General features: G+C 38.5%; 1 long non-coding RNA gene across 1 annotated transcript; it reads left to right on the forward strand.

Moving 5' to 3' along the window:
* The first annotated feature begins 2,067 nt into the window (after positions 1 to 2,067).
* Positions 2,068 to 15,138, forward strand: LOC121818746 (uncharacterized). Its single transcript, XR_006058831.2, has 2 exons — positions 2,068 to 2,311; positions 13,669 to 15,138. It is a non-coding gene; the product is annotated as an uncharacterized LOC121818746 (long non-coding RNA).
* The last annotated feature ends 6,146 nt before the right edge of the window (positions 15,139 to 21,284 follow it).

The raw sequence follows: 21,284 nt of genomic DNA on the forward strand, positions 1-21,284 counted from the left end.
CCACTAGCTTTGTTCGTAGTGATTCTTCCTAAGGCCCACCTGACTTCACATTCCAGGATGTCTGGCTCTAGGTAAGTCATCACACCATCGTGATTATCTGGGTCATGAAGATCTTTTTTGTACAGTTCTGTGTATTCTTGCCACCTCTACTTAATATCTTTTGCTTCTGTTAGGTCCCTACCATTTCTGTCCTTTATTGTAAAGCAATTAGCCTCCAATTAAAATTAATCAGTTAATTTTTTTTTAAGTATATTCTAAACTCTTTTCTGTGTATGGGATTTTCCAGGCAAGAAAATTGGAGGGGGTGGCCATTTCCTCCTCCAGGGGATCTTTCCGACCCAGGGATAGAACCTGGGTCTCCTCCATTGGCAGGCAGATTCTTTACTGTCTGAGCCACCAGGGAAGCCTGAAAACTGTAGGCCAGAAGTAGGCACAAGTAAAAATCCGGTGGAAAAATCTTGTGCAAAAATCCTGTACCTTCCAGGTACACCTGGAAGCCAGAGGTCAAGAAAGGGCACTGAGTTAATATCAAATAAATTACTTGCATTCAGGGACCTCAAACACTAGAGGTCAACAGGGAGGGCAGAGCAGACCCCGATACTGGAAAGCAAAAGTAGAGAGTTACCTGCTTGGCATAACCCTCATACAATTCTAGGGATGAGCAAGTTACCATACGGATTATGCAATCAAGGAGAATTCATTAGAAACAAGTACAAACCTGATATAAAATTTCCTTTAGTAGCAAAACTGAAGTACCTTCGAGGGGTTTTCTCATATCTTTTCTACATTATGAGAGAAGTCTTCTATTTGTGTATGGACCAAGGCAACAGGGAAACTGGGAAGCAAGGCAGGGCACCAAGTGGCAAAGAAGGATTAAACAACAGCAACGAAAATTCTGGCTTCTAGCCACGTGCACCTGGAAGAGGGTGTCAAGAAAAAAACCACAGATGTATGCCTCAGGCTTTGCAAGTCTAAAAAATAAAAATCTATTAATTCTTTCAACAAATATTTATTGAGTATTCATTACCTGTCAGGCAGTTTGCTAGGAGGTAAGAATGCAAAGATGCTCAAGACAGTTTCTTCCCTTGACTAGACTTCAATGTCTAAGGTGAGGTCAGAAAGTAAAATTTACATTATGAGTAAATGTCTAATCAAGGTATTTATTCCTCTGAAAACATAAATAAGGGAGAATTTCACTTTAACTGATGGAAAAAAAAATCTAAAGACTAAATATGATTTTAGAAACTACCCATGGATCAAGAAATCATGTCCAGACAGATTTGTTGTAAATGTTAAATACTTCCTGCTTTGGGATAGGCCAGAAATACCAAGATAAAAACTTGAGTGTATTTTGTTGAAACCAGGAAGCAAAGAGGACAATGAAAATTAAACCTAAAAAAAAAGAAAGAAAGAAAGAAAGAAAGAAACAGATACTTAAATGATTTAATGGACAAAAATGGTGCTGAATTTGTAATGAGACACAGAGAAGAGATAGCCATACTTGTTCATGTTCAAGATATCAGTTCACCAACTCAATTTAATGTTTGCTCCCTTTGGTCTAGAAATCTTCCAAAAGAGTAACAAGAGTCCTAATTTGTCCCTTATTCAGCAAGACTTGCAATACAGAGCACTTAAAAAAAAAAAAAATTCTTCCAGGCTCCACCCGCCCCCCTTCTTTTCTCCTTCCATGACCTCTTGTAAGTCTTTGATCATCTGAAAGGAATGTGTGGGTGGTGTGTAACCTTTAGAAACGTTTTTCTGCCAATTTACTATAGGGAAGTTTTCTTTTTCTTTTGCTTTTTTTCCCTTTGCCCTAAGTTCTGCACAAAACCGTGCCCCCCACTGCATTGTGCAAAGCCGCTCAGAGGCGTCCTTGAAAGAATCTTGTGAAAAGAGAATGGAGCTGAGGCTGTGAAACCAGACAGCACCCCCTCAAAACCAGATTTTTGTGGCCCCAAACAATTCTGTCTCTTTGTGTGGGATAGCTAGTGGTTGGTGAGTCATGTTACCAGGTGTATTTATAGACCATGAATTTGAAATAAATAAATAAAAGCAGTTATCGCCTCTTGAGAGTCTCAGAATGAGCAAAAAGAATAGCCAACGGAACATCTGCAAGTCAGAACTCTTGCTATTATGAGAGAGCAGGCTGAACTCTACTGACCAGCCTAGGATAAAAGAGTTCATTCACAAGACAGGAGATCGGCCTGAGTCCTCTGTGTAGCCCACAAGATTATTCACACAGCAGCTTGCGCCTGAGAAACGAGGAACACACGTATTGTGGAATCACTAGTGATGACTGCCAGGGAACAAGGTAGTTCTCGTTTGTTTTGTGTATCCATTTCTCCTTTCAGTTTGAAACACCCTTGGTGTATAAGAATGATATTCCTTTTCACTATTTTTTAATATTCACTGCATATTAAGGTTATTTTTTATAAAATGAAAAAATTGGACTCGTGGTAACTACTCTATTGGGTAGAGAACAACTGGGAAAAGTAACTGAGAAATGAATTCCCTTCCCTGAAAAAAATCACTCAATGATCTGATAAGCCAAGTAACCAACCAGTAACCTGAGCTGGAAAAAGTTTTCTTATTTTAGGAGCTCAGAACCATTTGACCATTTCTGAACTGATTCCCAGAGCAAGTTTCTTAGGTAGGCCTAGTGAGAACCCAAAAGGCAGTTTCAGTTTTGAAGCAAGAAAGGCTAGGTAGCGGTGGAGAGATGGGTGTAAAGCAAACATACGCACTTCAGGAAAAGATGGGATCAGCCATTGAGGCTACTAGGTTTCTATAGTCACTTAAAAGTGGTCTCTACATGGATGCACCTAGCCAAAGGATGTGCAAAGTCATTTTAACGAGGGGGAAAGAAAAAATCAGAACATAGATTTTTACGTGTTTTGTCTAAGAAAGGAAATCAAACTTTACTAATATTTAATATATGAATAAAAATTAACATATGTAGAAAATATATATATACCTAGTTGTGGGTTTTGTGTTCAAATATCTTTTTCACTGGCTTTTTGTATCATTTTGGCTGTGCAATGTTTCATAAGTTTTAGAAGAAGGCTGGGGTATGGAAGCATTCAAAATGTTTTTTGAGTGAACTGGAGTATATTTGGTTAGAAAGAAAGAAGAGTATTGGGTTAGAATGAAGTGCAATAAAGGTGAAGTTGTTTTCAAATGATTAAATAGGACTCAAGCATCAGACAGTGCTAAAGTTTTTATTAAAATATATAGATCAGAAAGTCCATCAGGCAGCAGGTCTTTGGGATAAGAAAAGGATTAAGCAAATGATTCAAGGTCCAAAAGAGACCTCTCAGAGAAAAAAGCATCTTTACCTGGAGATGCTTTACCAGAGATTGAAGAGGCTGAGGTGATGGGAGAGGGTTTGGGTGAGTCTGTGGAGTCTAAGAGATATATGTGCATGCATGCTAAATTGTTTCAGTCGTGTCCGACTCTTTGCAACCCTATGGATTATAGTCCCCCCAGGATCCTCTGTCCATGGGTTTCTCCAGGCAAGAATACTGGAGTGGATTGCCTTGCCCTCCTCCAGGAGATCTTCCCAACCCAAGGATCGAACCCACATCTCTTAGGTCTCCTGCATTGGCAGATAGGTTCTGTCCCACTAGTGCCACCTAGATATCTGAGACCCATACAAATCCCAGCCATCGTCATCAAAAGGACATTAAACTACATAAGAATCCACCTTAAACCAGACTTGAAAATTTCCCACATTCTCTCAACTTGAAAGGAAAAGGGACAGTCTTAGACATTGGCGAAAATAAAAACCAGAGCTTCTATTGAGAAAAAAAAAAAAACAAAAAACATGGATTTGTTAGTCATATTTAAGTACCAATTCACCTACTTAATACCCATATAAGCTTGGGCAAACTTCTTGACTTCCCCAGCCTCAATTACCTTATAAATTTTAAAAAAATCACTAATATATCTCACAGGTTTATTGTGGTGATTAAATACATTAATGAAGCATTCCCCAAATCTCCATCTTTCTTATAACATTTCAAAACTTTGAATCTAACATCAATAGTATTATTTCACCGTTATTTTCCATTAAATATATGTATTTAAAAAGAAAACTTTGTATTATCATGAATTATCACTTATTATTAATTGTTGTTCAGTCACTAAGTCATGTCTGACTCTTTGTAACCTCCCCGCCTCCCCACCCCATGGACTGTAACACGCCAGGCCCTCTGTCCTCCACTATCTCCCAGAGTCTGCACAAATTCATGTCCATTGAGTTGGTGATGTTATCTAACCACCTCATCCTCTGCTGCCCTCTTCTCCTTTTGCCTTCAGCCTTTCCCAGTATTGGTCTTTTCCAATGAATTGGCTCTTGACATCAAATGGCTAAAGTATCATTAATAGTAAGTATCATAAAGATAAATATATATTCCTTAAAAGTAAAAAGGAACCACACTATTCAGCTGCTTGGACAGTTTATTTCTGTTGTCCTGGTATAATTATTAACAGCATTTCTTCTACTCACAAAACTGTTTCAGTCTAGATAAGAAATAATGGGGTCACTCTTTCTAAAACTATCTGTGTATGGGCAGGGGAATAATTACCATTGAGAAACCCTGACTCATGCGTGAGACGTAACTCCAAGAGCACCTGGCACATGGAAATCAATCAACCCTGAGAGTTTTCTTCCTTCCCTGGAGTGCATGTGAAATGGTAACCATGGTCTGACCAGCTCTAGAGGCTGTCAGGCTACAGAGACCAGTGATGGTGGCCAGGGGGACAAGCACTGTGGGAACGTGGGTCACAGACAGAGCATCAGCTGTGGCTGCACATCTTTCATCACCTGTCCTCCCAAGCTAGTACCAGAAATAGACATGTATTGGACACTGGGTGATTCTGGTGTAGGTATATTAACGAATGTGCACAATTTAGCATCTCCAAAAGTAAAAAGTGATCTTCAATAGAATACCCAGAACCGTACAGACTTCCAGTTATCAGATAAATAAGCACTAAGGATATAATATACCACATGATGACTATAGTTAACATGGCCACAGGCTATATCTGAAAGTTGTTAACAGAGTAGATCCCAAGAGTTCTCACCACAAGGAAACAGATATTTCTTTTTCTTATTTTGTATCTATAGGAGATGATGACTGTTAACCAAATTTATTGTGGTCATCATTTCACAATATACATGTCAAATCATTATGCTGAATACCTTAAATTTATATAGTGCTGCAAGTCAATTTTATCGCAGTAAAACTTTTAAAAATTAATTTAATTAAAAAAACACCTGAAAACATAAGACAGCAAGGTCTTTCTCTCTGTTTTCGTTTATATGTGTGTGTGTTTATATATGTGTGTGTGTGTGAATTTGTGAGACACTAAAAGTTGTGACGAAGATACAACTGTTCATCTGAGCTCAGGTTAAGTTAACAAACTTTGGTGCTGACTGGGGAGGAAAATGATTTCAGATTCTCACTTAGGTTTTCTTAAATTTCATGAATGATAATTGCAGAAAGCAAGCAAATGTACAAAACTAAAGTTTTCTTTAGCATTTAAATAAATTTACCTTTTAGCATCTAGAAAATATTTTCTTGAAACGAATTATAACTGCTATAGTTGAAGCAGAAAATATTATGACAACAATTACTGAAAGCAAAAGTTGAATTAAAAGGGATATAAACCAATGCTGAGAGACAATGTCTGTATAACTCCTATCTTCTAATGAGAATTGTAAACTTTACAAGTAACATCTCCTTGATTTTGGCAGTAAGTACCAAATACCCTTGATAAGACAAAAAGAATATTTCTGAAAGTACAATGTAAAACGAGTAAATCTAAAATCCCACGTGTCTGGGTAGAGCATCTAAAAGCTTATATTTTCAGCGAGTAGGGTAAAAACCTCTTCATTCAGCAACTATCTCAATTCCATGACAAAATCTATTTTCGATTGTTCTGTTAATAAGGGTGTTGAGTCGTCCTTATTTACTCTTAATATACGTTAAAAAGTGTTACAAATTTTTGTTCTAAATAAAAACATTGGCAGGTGAATATATCAAACATCAAAAAAAGTAACAGAAATAAGCAGATGATTAACAAGCAAAAGCAGATAAAGGAAAATATGAGCTCTCTAAAAGGTCAAAGAAAATTTTCTAGCAGCTAGAATTCTGTGCATTTGCCTCTGAGGCTTTCTGAAAACTTCTTTGGGGCAAAATACCCTTCCAAGAGCAGTCGTTTTGAAAGTGGTTTCAACTCTTCAGATGTGCTACTGTCTAAATCAAGAAAACACTTCCTTTGTCTGCTTACTAGTAGGTGCTTGAGTATGCAGAAAGGATGAGGTTCCAAGTGGAAGGTACTTCCCCGATACCTCATAACCTGTAGTTCTAAATGCTGGGCTGTTTGCACACTGAAAAGGTAGCTTTTAAAATAAGCAAAGACATTTTGTGTAAAAAGATATCCTGTGTGGTTTTTCTTTAGAATAAGGGGGGAACGATTGTAAAATATATTTCATTATAAGCTGGGATCTTGGGTATAGATTAGTTTTTCTGTTTTTGTTATTCTCTTGGAGGATTTAAGGTTAAATTGAGGTAACATCGAAGCAAAATAAAGAAAATATGGAAGGGGATGGAATTCGTGCTAGACTTTTTTCTGCTTTTACTGCTAAATTTCACTCATTCTTACAGGCGCTATAATACTCGCAGTTTGTTGTTAACTTTTACAGACGGATTTACATTTTAGAAGAGCGTATGTATGTGTGCTCAGTTGCTTAGTCTTGTCAGACTCTTTGCGACCCCATGAATTTTAACCTGTCAGACTCCTCTGCCCATGGAATTTTCCAGGCAAGAATACTTGAGCCGGTTGCCATTTCCTACTCCAGGAGATCCTCGCAACCCAGGGATCGAACCGGCATTTCTTGTGTCTCCTGCATTGGCAGGCAGACTCTTTACCATTGTGCTTCCTTGCTCCAAATTGATCTAGAGATGTAATACTATTCTCATGAAAATTTCCAAAAGTTTTTGTCAAAACTACCAAGTTGATTCTGAAAGTTATATGAAACGCAAATGACCTAGAAATGCCAAAGCAGTTTTTAATAAGAATAAAGTTGAAAGAACTATGCCATCTGGTTTCCTGACTTTAAAATTAGTTAATCAAGACAATGTGGTAGTAGTAAAAATTAGACATAGGTAATGGAGGGGGAAGCAGTGGAAACAGGGTCAGACTTTATTTTGGGGGCTGCAAACTCACTGCAGATAGTGATTGCAGCCATGAAATTAAAAGACGCTTACTCCTTGGAAGGAAAGTTATGACCAACCTAGTAGCATATTAAAAAGCAGAGATATTACTTTGCCAACAAAGGCCCATCTTGTCAACGCTATGGTTTTTCCAGTGGTCATGTATGGATGTGAGAGTTGGACTGTGAGGGGTTGGGGGCAGGAGGAGAAGGGGACGACAGAGGATGAGATGGCTGGATGGCATCACTGACTCAATGGACATGAGTTTGAGTGAACTCCAGGAGTTGGTGATGGACAGGGAGGCCTGGTGTGCTGCGATTCATGGGGTCGCAAAGGGTCAGACACAACTGAGCGACTGAACTGAACTGAACTGAACTGAACTGATGGGATAAGAGATCTAGAAACAGAGCCATGGATATAAGGTCACCTGATTTTAAACAAAGTTGCCAAAACTAGCCTTGTCTGAATGGGAACAAACAAATGTCTGTATGAAAAACGACTTTGACCTTATCTCATAGACAAAAAGGAAATGGATTTTAGATCTAACTGTGAAGGCTAAGCTACAAAACTTATAGAAGAAATATATGAGAAAATCTTAGTAAGCTTAGTTTAGGTAAAGATTTTTATGCACACACACAAACCATGAATTATAAAAGAAAACAAAAAGTAAAGCCACAGATTGCTAGACTTCATTATCTAATAAAGGACTTGTAATCAGACTATGTGAAGAGCTTTTACAACTCAGTAATTTTTAAAAAATGAATGAGCAAAAGATTTATGGTCAAAAGAAATGGTTCTCAAAAGAAAAAAAGATTTATAGTCATTTCACACAAAATAATATGAATTGCCATTATGACTTGTCAATGTCAGGGAAATTAAAATGGAAGAAGTCTTGTTCAGGCTTCAAAAGGAGAGCAGGCCTCTGACCTTGCCTGGAAACTGGCTGGCTCTACGTCTGCCCACAAGCATAGCTCGTCAGGTGGTTCTTTAGATAAGAAAGGGAGTGGGTCTTGAAATTCTTGAGCCCCTAGAGGTCTGGCCAACTGCTTGGGTTTAAGGAAATTCTGTGACTCACAAAATAAACAATATTGTAAAAAGGTTAAAGTAAACCAGAGCTGCAATTTTGTGTGCAAATTGATCTGTTTGTGGCCTGGGGTTGTAAGCGGGAATCTCTGAAACTGCAATTTGAAATCCCACCTGTAGAATGGATACAACTTTCCCAACTGGGACTCCGGACTGCTGTTACTCAGGACTTCACAGCATGCTGCTTAGGTCGGGATACTGGCTTCTCAAGTGGTTCAATGGTAAAGATCCAACTGCCAATGCAGGAGACGCAAGAGATGCAGGTTCAGTTCCCCAGTTAGGAAGATCCCCTGGAGGAGGAAATGGCAACCCAATCTGATACTCTTGCCTGGAAAATCCCATGGGCAGAGGAACCTGGAGGGTTACAGTCCATGGGGTCACAAAGAGTCAGATGCGATCAAGCAACTGAGTACTCACGCACGATGCTTTGCCCAATTTGGTGATGTGTGTGCTGTTACTCTTCTCTATTGCTTCTATTTCTCTCTCTCTTTTATTTTTTTAATGATTATATAGTGAAATTAAGTTAAATAACCTTCTACTAAATATTAAAACTGCATATTTGTGTGTAATGAGTGGTTCCTTTTGTTAAAAAATCCTTCAAAACTGAAACAAAAGTAAAACTTTTGGCAAAATATAAGATGGTGCTGTGAGCAGGATTTGTGAAACAAAATGCCACTCTTTAAAATAAAAAGAAAGAAGTTAAGACTAATCAAGTTTTTATTCCCAGATGGGAAGATTTGCCTTACTGCTCATTAGCTACTGAATGGGGCATACTCACTGATGGTGTGAGAATTAGGACCCTAAATTAAATCAGGCCAAATCTTTTGAAATTACTGAACGTTTGTGGCTCATGCCAAATGAGAAAGGACCAGAATATACCATGCTGGGTCAGAGAGGCTGGACCCTCGTCTCTGCCTACTGTAAGATGTATGAAAACAAATTAAAATTGTTTAAGAGAAATTAAAATTGGAGAAAGTATCATGCAATCTGTAAGGACTATTGTCCATGTTACAATGTCAGAATTACATTTTAGCTGACCAGTGACCAGGTCTCCACTTCTCAGTCGGTAGCCCAAAAAGCAGCGGTAAAGATTGCACAGGCTAAATATGGGAAGTGTTATGGCAAGGCTAACAAAAAGAAAGCTCATCTGGCAACAGCTAAAGTAGAGGCAGACTGGGATGCTGGGGATGAGAGATAAATCCCTTCAAATTTCATGGACCTGCCCAGACTGTAAATTTTGGGAAGACAATGGGAACACAGATTTTACCTAAGGTTAAACAACTGGGGCTTCACAGGTAGCACAATGGTAAAGAATCTACCTGCTAATGTAGGAAGCATAAGAGATGCAGGTTCGCTTTATGGGTCAGGAAGACACCCTGGAGGAGGAAATGGCAACCCACTCCAATATTCTTGCTGGGAAAATCCCATGGACAGTTGAACACAACTGAGCACGTGTTGAACTCAGCACCTTGCTCCTGGGTTCTGAGCTTCAGAGGACTCAGGACTGGGGCTAACTCCCCATCCAGGACACTTTTCTTTTCTTGGGCTTTCCTGGTGGCTCAGTGGTAAAGAGTCCATCTGCCAATGCAGGAAACTCAGGTTAGATCCCAAGGTCAGGAAGATCCCCTAGAGAAGGAAATGGCAACCCACTCTGGTATTCTCACCTGGGAAATCCCATGGACAGAGGAGCCTCAGGGTCTATATAGTCCACGTGGTTGCAAAAAAGTCAGACACAGCTTAGTGACTAAACAACAAAACAAAAGATAATGGAATTTAAAACTCCCCAGATGAAAAAAGGAGGCTCAAAAATATATAGGACTATTTGTTTTCCGGCAATAGCATATTCCATATTCGGGGCATATATTGAGTCTACTTTACAAACTAACTTGATGTGAAGAAATTTTAAGGAAAGAAAATTTAAATGAGATAAGAGCTTTTAGATAAACTCTAGTAAGAATAATTATGCTTTAGGAATGTCTACTAAACACTGGCTTCCTTTTACAGAGAAACAAAAGGGTTAGAACTATTAATGAATATATTTGGTATCATTCTGAGATGTTGTCTGTAAGAAAGTAAATATTTTTAGAAATTATCACTGGCATTTATGTCCACCAATCGACAGAATGCTAATATAAAGGACAGTTCATGATCATTTAAGGAAAGTAGGATGTGTGTTTTTAGTAAAGAAAGCATGAGGGATGGAACTGCATTTTGCTAAGGGAAAAGGAAGTAGGCCTGATTTACAGGTGTCTCTTTCTGAATGGGAAAATAAAATTATGGATACAGCAAGTGATAAGAAAGGTTTGTGGAAATCGGACTCCAAGAAAAAAGTTTTATCCATGGTACAAGTTTCCCTGGGAAGTCGAACTGCTGGTGATAACAGATTTTAAGTTTCTTTATCTCTTCAGTAATCTTGTCTGTATTTGCCCTTGAAATCTTTTATTGTTACCTTGGCTGTGCTGTGCTGTGTTGTCTGGCTATTTGTGACCCCATGGACTATAGCCAGCCAGGCTCCTCTGTCCAAAGGGATTCTCTAGGCAAGAATACTGGAGTGGGTCGCCATGCCCTCCTCGTTCCTTTGGCTAAGTGATGCTAATTGGAGCTTATGGCAAAAACAGCAAGGCAAAAGAGTGCCTTTGGGCTTCTGGTGTAGGAAATTTCCAGAGGTCTGCAGAAATCACACTACCTTTGAAAAACAGTTATTGGCTTGTTATTGGGCTTTGATAGATAAGGAACAATTGACTGTAGATCATACTAAAATATTAAGACCTCAAGTGCCAATCATGCAATGGATACAAAGTTTGCCCCCAAACCCAAAGGATGGGTAAGCCCAGGAGTCCAGTATTATAAAATGGAAAAGGTATATTCAGGACCGAGCCAAATCTGGGCCACATGGGGTCACTGTCTTATATGAAAAGACTTCTGAAATTCCAATTAATGGCCTCAAGCAAGAGGCTACAATTAGGCCTGAGATAACTGAATCCCCTGTAATATGGGGAAAGTCTTTTGACTCTTTAACTGCACAAGGAAAACAGCATGCATGGTTTACTGATGGATCCAATTCGGACTCCCCTAGTGGCTCAGTTAGTAAAGAATCTGCCTGCAAAGCAGGAGCCCTGCGTTCAATCCCTTGGTCGGGAAGATCCCCTGGAGAAGGAAATGGCAACCCACTCCAGTACTCTTGCCTGGAGAATTCCATGGACAGAGGAACCGGGCAGGCCACAGTCCATGGGGTCCTTAAGAGTTGGACACGACTGCGCAACTGAATTTCACTTTCTTTCAGTTTGTCAGCTGAATATCCAGGATTCACTCATTTTTGGAAAGTGGTGGCATACAAACCAGTAACTACAAAATTGCTGACAACTACTGGGGAAGGTAAACATAGCCACTTTGTGAGTTATGTGCTGTTTATCAGATGCTAAAACAAGAGAACTCAACGGAATGCCATATACACACAGATTCTTGGTCGGTAGCCAATGGATTGTCTACTTGACTTCCCCTATGGGTAAAGAGTAATTGGCAAATTCACTCCAAAGAGCTATGGGGAAAGGAATTATGATCTGACATTTGGGAAACTGTTCAAATTACTAATGTTTTGGTGTTTCATGTAGATGCTCACAGAGTTTCAAATTCTATGGAATGGATGATATAACTATTACACATGAAAAAAACTTGAATCCAAGCAGAAGTTTACTGAGACTCCAGTGACTTAAAAGGTTTGACTTTGTGGAGATACCAAAAATGTGGCCATCTGGGGAAAAAGTAACACACAGGAGGGCTCCGGATTGAGGTATTTCCTTAACTATGAAAGTGAAAGTCACTCAGTCACGCCCAACTCTTTGCGACCTCATGGACTGTCCATGGAATTCTCTAGGCCAGAATACTGGAGTGGGTAGCCAGTCCCTTCTCCAGGGGATCTTCACAACCCAGGGATCGAACCCAGGTCTGCTTGGCAGGCAGATTCTTTACCACTGAGCCACCTGGGAAGCCCTTCCTTAACTATGGATCTCATTAAATCTGTTAGTTTACAAGGTAAAATTTGTCAACATATTAAGCACAGAAGCTTGCCACAATTAGTCAAAGGACAACTGGCACATGGCAAGCTGCCTGGGCAAATATGGCAGATTGATTATATTGGTCCATTAATTCTCGATAAAGGATTCCAATATGTGTGTACTGCTGTGAATATCTATTCTGGATATTTAGAGACCATTCCCTTCAGAAAAGTCAATCAGACTAATACTTTTAAAACAACTGGAGATAATGAATTTATATTACAGTGTTTTACTTCAAATTCAGAGTGACAATATTTTAAAGGTAAATTAATATAAGAGTTTGCCCAGTAACATAATATACAATGGACTTTTCATACTCCTTATATTCTCAAGCTGCTGGCTTGACTGAAAGAATGAATGGTTTGTTTAAATAGCAATTAATTAAACTTGGAGAGGGCTCTTATAAAAATCAGAGGACTAACTTGAATACTGCTCTCAATATTTTAAACAATAAACCTATAGGAGAATTAGGAACTCCTTTGATGAAAATGACTATTCCAAATTTACAGATTCATAAAACAGACTTCCATCCTATACAACCGGGTATTGGGAAATTAGCCCAGGAGCATTAGCTCCTTCCCATGCTACTCCTGAGGCTGTGGACTGGATTTATATTGCTTATATACCATAGACTTACTAAGGGCCTCCCTGGTGGCTCAGATTGTAAAGAATCTGCCTGCAGTGTAGGAGATCCAGGTTCAATCCCTGGGTTGGGAAGATCCCCTGGAAAAGGGAATGGCTACCCACTCCAATATTCTTGCCTGGGAAATCTCATGGACAGAGAAGACTGGTGAGCTACAGTTCATGGGATTGCAAAGAGTGGGATACAACTGAGCAACGAATGCTTTCAGACTTACTAAAAGATTGATACGTGCTATTTCAAGTGTTGGAATTACAATGCCTCCTAGACACTTTGGATTAATTAAAGAATATTCTAGTTTAGTATTGAAAGGGATCTGTGTCCATGGGGACACAGACTACCAAGGAGAAATCTTGAGTAATTTTACAAAATGAAGGAAAGAATGATCTATTTATTAATAAACACAATCGAATTGCCCAACTGCTGATTCTTCTGTGTGTTATTGGCGAAGTACAAAAAGGAGAACCTCCCACCTTATTAACAGTTAGAGTTGATGGAGGGTTTGGATCCACAAATGAAATACATGCAATTGGAGCTGGAATCTGGGTGAAGTAGCCTAAAGGTCCTCCCTTATCTGCTGATGTGAAGGATAATTAGTGTATTAGTGAGGATCCTTGGACAGGAAACATGGAAATATGTGCCATTGACTCACTATTATTTTCATGAATAGATCATTCTTGGAAGTCTGACTGTAATGTGGATTGTCATTCATGACTCAACCTTCAAGGATATACTACAATAAAAAGAAAAATACGAAGAAAGCTACTGGGAAAATTTCAGCTGAAAAAACATGAGCTGGACTTGAACTTAGGTTAACTTCACCTGCCCAGCAAACAAGGCCCATCCTTTCTTAACTTTGACTTTCTATGGACAAATTTATGTCTGCTAGATTACAGAGCACTGGTAAGGATATAACTTAAGCCTGGAACACAAGTATTACGTGCAAATTTCATGTGCTACTTTAATAGTCACACCTACTTACTGAAACACTGTGCCAAGACGACAGAGGGACTGCTCTGTAAACCAGTTTCTCAGATTTGAGGAACCCTGCTTATTGGAGAACTCCACCAACTATTGTGAATGTACTATCCTCCCTAAATTCTTTAATGTGTGTTTTTTTTTTAATATAGTCCCTCAATTAGTTTGTATTCTATGATGTAAACACAACTTCTATGTATCAGTTAGGAACTCCTTTTTTTTTCCTGGATGCCTAACACATGTTGGTCATTTATACCTAAGATTTTGCGAGGAATCAGAGTTTCATAGATAAGTGTAATCATACCTTGATAAAACATTTCTGTTGTTACTAAAGTTAATGGAAAGTTAACGTCGAAAGTTAATGGATATGGCAGTTAATGTACAAAAGCATTCATGTTGGGACTTTCTCTATACTAAGTCCCCTACTGCTCAAAAGTTGTTTTCTGCATTGTTTTTGCCCTTTATTTGTTTACTTGATCACTTTGTTTCTGTTGATATCTAGAATTGTTATGTGACTTATAGAATTAAGAAGGCGGCTTATGTTACTTTGCCTCATCCCTATGCTCTTCAGCCTAAGCAATCCTGAGGCTGACTGTTAGGGAAATTAAAATGGAGGAATTCTTATTCAGGCTTCAGAAGCAAGAAAGCAGGTGTCTGACCTTGTGTGGACACTGCCTGGATCAATGCTTGCCCGCAGGCACAGCTGGTCAGGTGGCGCTTTAGATAAAAAGGGAGTGGTCTTGGAATTCTTGAGCCCCTGGAGGTCTGGCCAGCCACTCAGGATTTAACAGACTCCTGTGACTCGCAAGGTTAAGCAAACAATATTGTAAAATGTTAAAGTAAAATCAGAGCTGCATTTTTGCACACAAAAGTGATAATGATATCAGTTTGCAACCTGGAATTATAAGCAGGAACTTCTGAAACTACAATTTGAAGTCTCATCCATGGAGTGGGCACACTGCCCAGGACCCTTTCTCAACTGGGACTCCAGACAGCGGTTAATGAGGGACTTCCCAGCATGCTGTTCAAGTCTAGATGTTCGTCAGCCCATTTGGTGATGTATGTGCTGTTACTCTTCTTTATTCTTTCTATTTCACTTTTCTTTTAAAGATTGCCTATTGAAATTAAGGTAAATAATCTTTTAATAAATATTGAAATTGTATGTTTATGAGTAATGAGTGGTTTCTTTTGTTAATGAATCCTTTGAAATGAAAGTAAAACTTTCAGCAAAATAGCCAATCAGCAGAAAGATATTCAACATCATTATATATAGAAGAAAAATAAAACCACAATGAGATATCACTACAAAACCACTAAAATAGTTAATTTTAAGAGACTGATAATATCAAGTGTTGTCAAGGATATGGAGCAACTGGAACTCTCAGTACTGTAGATGGGAATATACAATGCTAAAACCATTTAAGTTAAACTTCCCATAAGACCTCCTAGCCATATGGCTCCTACTTATTCATCCAAGTGAAATAAATGCATATATGTGCAAAAGGCGGCTTCTGTGGTGGCTCAATGGTAAAGAATCTGCCTGCAAGGCAGGAGACATGGGTTCAATCCCTAGGTCGAGAAGATCCCCTGGAGGAGGAAATGGCAACCCACTCCACTATTTCTGCCTGTGAAATCTCACTGATGGAAGTAGCCTGGCAGGCTATAGCCCACTGGGTTACAGAAGAATCAGACACAACTTAGCAACTAAAATAACAACAACATCTACAACAAACTTTAATATGAATATTCACAGACGCTTTATTCACAATTGCCAAAAGTTGAAATCAATACAAAATCTACCAACAGACTCATGAATAAACAAAATACAGTATCTTCACACAATGGAATACCAATTAACAACCACATACATGCAATAATGTGGTCACAGCTGAAAATCATTATGTTGAGTTATGAAAGTACAGAGAATGCTTGCTGTGGTCAGAAAGTGTGACAGAATTTGAGACTAGGTGGTAAGAGGAACAATACTGTGAATAATCTTATATGCAAATAAGTTTAAATTTATCACATAGACAGTTAAGAATTAGGGAAAAGTTATAATTAGCTCTAGCAGCAGAAAGACTGGTTAAAACACTGTATCTAATAAAACTGAAAAGAATAAAAGAAAAAGGAAATAATACAACGTTCAAGACAGGTCTTGCCCTAGGGAGAAGGTAAGATATAGACCAGGAGAGGGCACATGGGTAGATGATGCAAGTCATTGTTGTAGTCTTGGGTTAGATGCTGTCCCTTAAAGTCTTATGCTTGAGACTCTGATATCATGTTATTAAGAAGGAAAGTTATATGGAAGACACTATAAAAGAAAAAACATATAAAAAGTTTGTGTATGAAATGATATATTAGTTGCTCAATCATGTCCAACTCTTTGTGACCCTATAGACTGTGGCTCACCAGGCTCCACGGAATTCTCCAGGCAAGAATACTACAGTGAGTGGCCATTCCTCTCTCCAAGGGATCCTCCCAAACCAGGATTGGACCTGGCATAATATGATAAGGGCAGGTACAGAACAGGGATATTGGTAATGTGGATGGATGGCAGAAAGTTTGCTGAGGGGGAAAAGAGTGGAAAATGAAGGAGAAGAAAAAGTTAGAGATGAATTCTAGAACACTTACTCAAGAAAATAAATGAAAGAGACAGTCATTTAGTCACCCAAACTGGAGAAATCATCCTCTATGTCTTTTAAACTCACAGAGTAAACATTACCATCTACTTGATCTGGATATAGAGTTAGCCCAAGTCCTATAAAACCTAAAATGTAAAAGGCCTGTTATAAACATGGGTAATAACTCCCACAAGGAAGCATGAATATGTGTTTTTTATAATATAACATAATAGTTCTTAAAATACCATGGAATATAAAAATTCCTTTAAAATCCTTGGCAGTTTATCTTTCCATCTGCAATAGTTGACTATCATTCCATCTCTTTGAGAGTATTACCTATACAGTCAGTGACCTGGCTCCTCTACCCAACAGAACTCCCCCACATACTAAGAAATCTGAAACTGATAGGCTGACAATACTCTGTCAAATTTCAGGGCATGTGAACATAAAAACTCATGTTCCTATAAAAGAGCTGCAATAAAGGCTTTACTGAATCATATCAGGCTTTCGTTACTCACTGGAGTAACCTGTGAGTTGAAAACAAACAGCTTCTCAGCCCTACTTGCTCTGTTCTTGGCTCATCAGAAGTGAATGAGGAAAACCAGAGACTATTTTTAAGATGATGGGAAGGTTACCAAGAACATACATTCTGATGAAATTCTCAAAGCAAGTTCACACTTTAGTTAGCAGTGTAAGTGTTTGCCTTCATCAAAGTTTTTGATCACAAATCATAAAAAATCTATCCTAGATACTGACACTAAATATGGGACAACCTTCTGTACTCCTTTTTCCATGTCTTAGAGTCATATGGATTAAAAGTGTTGAGATAGACATATATTTAATGAATTTGCCAGTTTCATTCTGTGGAAGTATCTTGAAACGGGTCTTGAACTTCAATGGAGAAGTTTGAAAATAATTAGCTTTTAATTATACTGCTCTTAAGATATAAGAAATTTTGGACTTAAATTCAAGCCTACTTATAGGTTAAGTTAGAGTAATATACAGCAATTTGGCAGGAGTCAAGAAATCCTGAATTACAAATGGACAAGAAAGCATGGGTAGGTCATTGATTACAAAAATTCCTAATTGGCAGATATGCAAATCAAACATTTCATTTATAGAAATTAATTTATGCTTCACTACTTTTTAAAAAATTTTAGTTCCTCAGTAGTTCATAGTAATTTTTATTTCTACAAGTCAAATAAGTGTTAGTCACAGCAAACTTGAGGGTTGTTTTTTTTTTAATCATCATTGTTGCACACTCATCCCAAACAGGGAGTATCTAGTGTGTTAGTAATTCTGTATGTGGACTCTTTCTAATCATATCATGATTATTCCTATACTATTCCTAATTTATAGTTTGAGTAATAAACTCAGGCATCAAAATACATTTCAGGGCAACTCCTGGAATAAAATATAATCATTTGAATGCAAATAAGTTGAGCTTATGTTTTATGAATTTATTTTGATTCATCTTAATCTAACCTTCACTGTACTTTTACTTACACTTGATTCTTAGAAATTATAAAGACTGTAAAATGTGAGATTCTTAAATCTATTAGTTTTTAAAGAAGTTACAATCTGAGAGAACCAAAGATAAACACAAGACAAGTAAAAGACTTGGATACATGCAAGATAATGCAGAACATGTGATTCGCGGGAAAGAATGTAAACAGTGAGATTATCAGTGTAGAGGGAGCCAGGAAAACAAAGTCTTTAGTTATAGCTTAGGCAAGTATGCATGAAGATCAGGAGCATCTCCTTAACTCATTCCTGGGACTTAGGATATGCTTAAGAATAAAACAAAAACCTTCAATAAGAGGCCTTGTATATTAATAATAAGGTTGGTGCCTTAGTCAGTTTCAACTACCAGAGCAAATTACCGTAGACAGGTAACATAAACAACAAACTTATTCCTTAGAGTTCTAAAGGCTGGAAAGAATGAGATAGAGCTTCCAGCAGAGACGGTGTCTGCTGAAGACCCACTTTCTAGTTCATAGAAGACTGTGTCCTCACATAGGAGGAAATCAAAAGAGCTCTCTGGGGTTTCCTTTATAACGGCATTAATCCCTTTCAGGAGGACTCCACTCTCGTGGCCTAATAACCTCCCAAAGGGTGCACCTCCTAATACCATCACATTGGGGGTTAGGATTTCAACATATGAATTTAGAGGGATACAAAGACTGTCTATAACAGTGGGTGATGCAGTAAGCTTGGTATGGACCCTAGGGTTTTAAAGTAGGTAATAAAATAACTATGGCTCTATCAACCATAAAAGATGACACAAAGAGTGAATCTTTAAAAATCTGCTGAGGAAAATTGCAACACTAGCAACTTCTTAGTTTCCAGGACATAGGAAGGGAGTTGCTCACTAGGGGAATCCTTTGAAGTCCTGTCTCTTTAACAGATAGGACCTTTGGTGAGATTTACTCCAGAAAGGAGCTGATAAACTGTGTGCTGTGTGTATCTGTGTGTGTAAATTAATAACTTGGTTTTGAATTTTAGCTTAGTTTTATCAAAAGCATGTTATAGTTTTAAAACATAAAAGCTGCATAGGACCTATTCTTTATTTTCTTCTCAATCTTCAGTAGCACCCACTCTAGTAGTTTGGATGAGATAAGGTGACTTTATATATTGGAAACCATTTTTGGTCATGGATTTTGTCATATGGAGCCAGTATTGTTTGAAAACGAGGTGACAGTGTTACTCAAACAGGCTCCTGAATTGTTCTCTGACTCGGGTTATTGCTCCTCCTGGGCAGGAAACCATGACAGGTGGCTCCACTGATTTCCCAGAAGCAGTAATTGTTTAATGTGAAGGTTGTCAAGTTTCATGTTCCTGGTGCTGCTGTGCTTGCAGAAATTTGGCTAGTGAGCTAGAGAAGAAGCCAACAGGGAGAAGAAATCAATGCTCCTATCCTCCAAGACACCTCTGAAAATGCTCTGCCTCTTCGCTTTTGGTTATTCTCTTTAACTTTCTTCCTCAGCTGTCTTATATTTTACAGTCTTCAGTTCAAAGTCCTACTTGAATGTCTTCAAAACGTACAGGTACTTACCTTAACATGTCCTGACACCTAGTAGATAATTCCACTTGGCTGTTCCACTAGAATCTCAATCTCAAAATATTTAAAATTAAACCAATTACCTTCCCTGAAAAATCAGCACCTTTCCCTGACTTTTATATCACTGTTAATTGCTGAATCATATATACAACCATGCAGACAGGAGCCTTCAAAATAAATTTGACAGGATCAAGGGAATGATTTTAGTAGGAGAATGAAAAGGCCCAAAATGAAATGTGAAGTACAAAAAAACATAGGAGTCTTCCACATTTCACTTCGCCTAATACATAGATCTAAATATGTTGCTCTTACCAGACTATGCCCCAAATTTAGTTACAAAGTTCAAGGAAATTCTCAAAATCTTAAATACCTGAGTCATTTCTTAAATACTGAGTTATATCAGTGCTAGTAAATCAGAAGATTAGACTAAAGAAAAATGAACATTAAAGAGTAAGAATATATCAAATTTTACAATACCATTGATGGAAGAGAGTGCCCTGAGAATACATAGTTATTTTAAATATCTTGGCAGACATCCCCTGATAATAGAGAGGGATGCATTAATGATCTTATTACACTAACCATTTAGACAATCCAAACTTCTCCTTCAGTTAGTCATCTCTCTGATAATTATTTCCACATTAACAGACAGGCAACAAAACAAATGTAGATAACTCTATCCACTGCAGGGTATCATGAGGATTTATTCGGGGATCCTGGATGAGTTGAAGTTAAGAGCTGGATACACCTGGTGTGTGGCATAAACAATGAACATGCACCCTGCCCACAGTCAACATCTTCACCATATCTGTTTGCCAACACCACTATTTCTGTGGGTCCTTGGAGAGCTGTCTAATACTGTCAGGAGGCAAGCAGTGCCATATGTCTTTATGTTTCACATAAATTGGTACCAGCTGGAGACTTCATCCAGCAGTTTGAGAGGCGGTCAACTGAAAAGTTCCTATCTCTACTTTTGTATCATTTAAGTACTGTGGGACTAAGCTAGTGCAAAAAGTAGTCTAGTACTTCCACTTGAGGAAGGTAGGTGCCCTGGCATTTCCCAGACTGCAGTTGTCATCACTGCCATTGCACTTTGCTGCCTCACGGGATAGGGACTGGATGCTAGTTCTCCACTCTCCACCCAGAGCTGCACTTCTGAGTCCAAACAAAGCTCTGATGAGGCAAGCCTAGTCCTTCAAGAGAAGACTATTGCCTTTTATGTCTACCCTCTCTTAGCCAAGCTTACCTACATGCACCCACATCCCGGCTCCTAAAGCTGCAGCTCAAGGTTCCCTGTTCCTTTAGTCCCACACACAACCTTTCTCGTCTCAATCCCCGCACTCATCCAGCATAGGTTTAGACCTCTACTCTGATGGAAGCTGAAACCATTATCTCTCATCCCAAGTCTGTGTTACCATCCCAGAGGCTTGCTAATTTTGTGTTTCGTCCACCTCTTCCTCTTTCTATGGAAACAGTTTGAACAACCTTTTAGAATCTCAAGATCTCAGCGCCGAGTCCCTTCGCTACCTGAAACTACCACAATATTGTCAATAGGCTTTATCCCAATATAAGAGGTTTTTTGTGGTTTAAAAAAAAAAAAAAGAATCTTAGCCTTCAGAAACTCAA

Source organism: Ovis aries, chromosome 2 (assembly GCF_016772045.2).
Source record: "Ovis aries strain OAR_USU_Benz2616 breed Rambouillet chromosome 2, ARS-UI_Ramb_v3.0, whole genome shotgun sequence".
In the NCBI taxonomy this organism is placed as follows: Eukaryota; Metazoa; Chordata; class Mammalia; order Artiodactyla; family Bovidae; genus Ovis; species Ovis aries.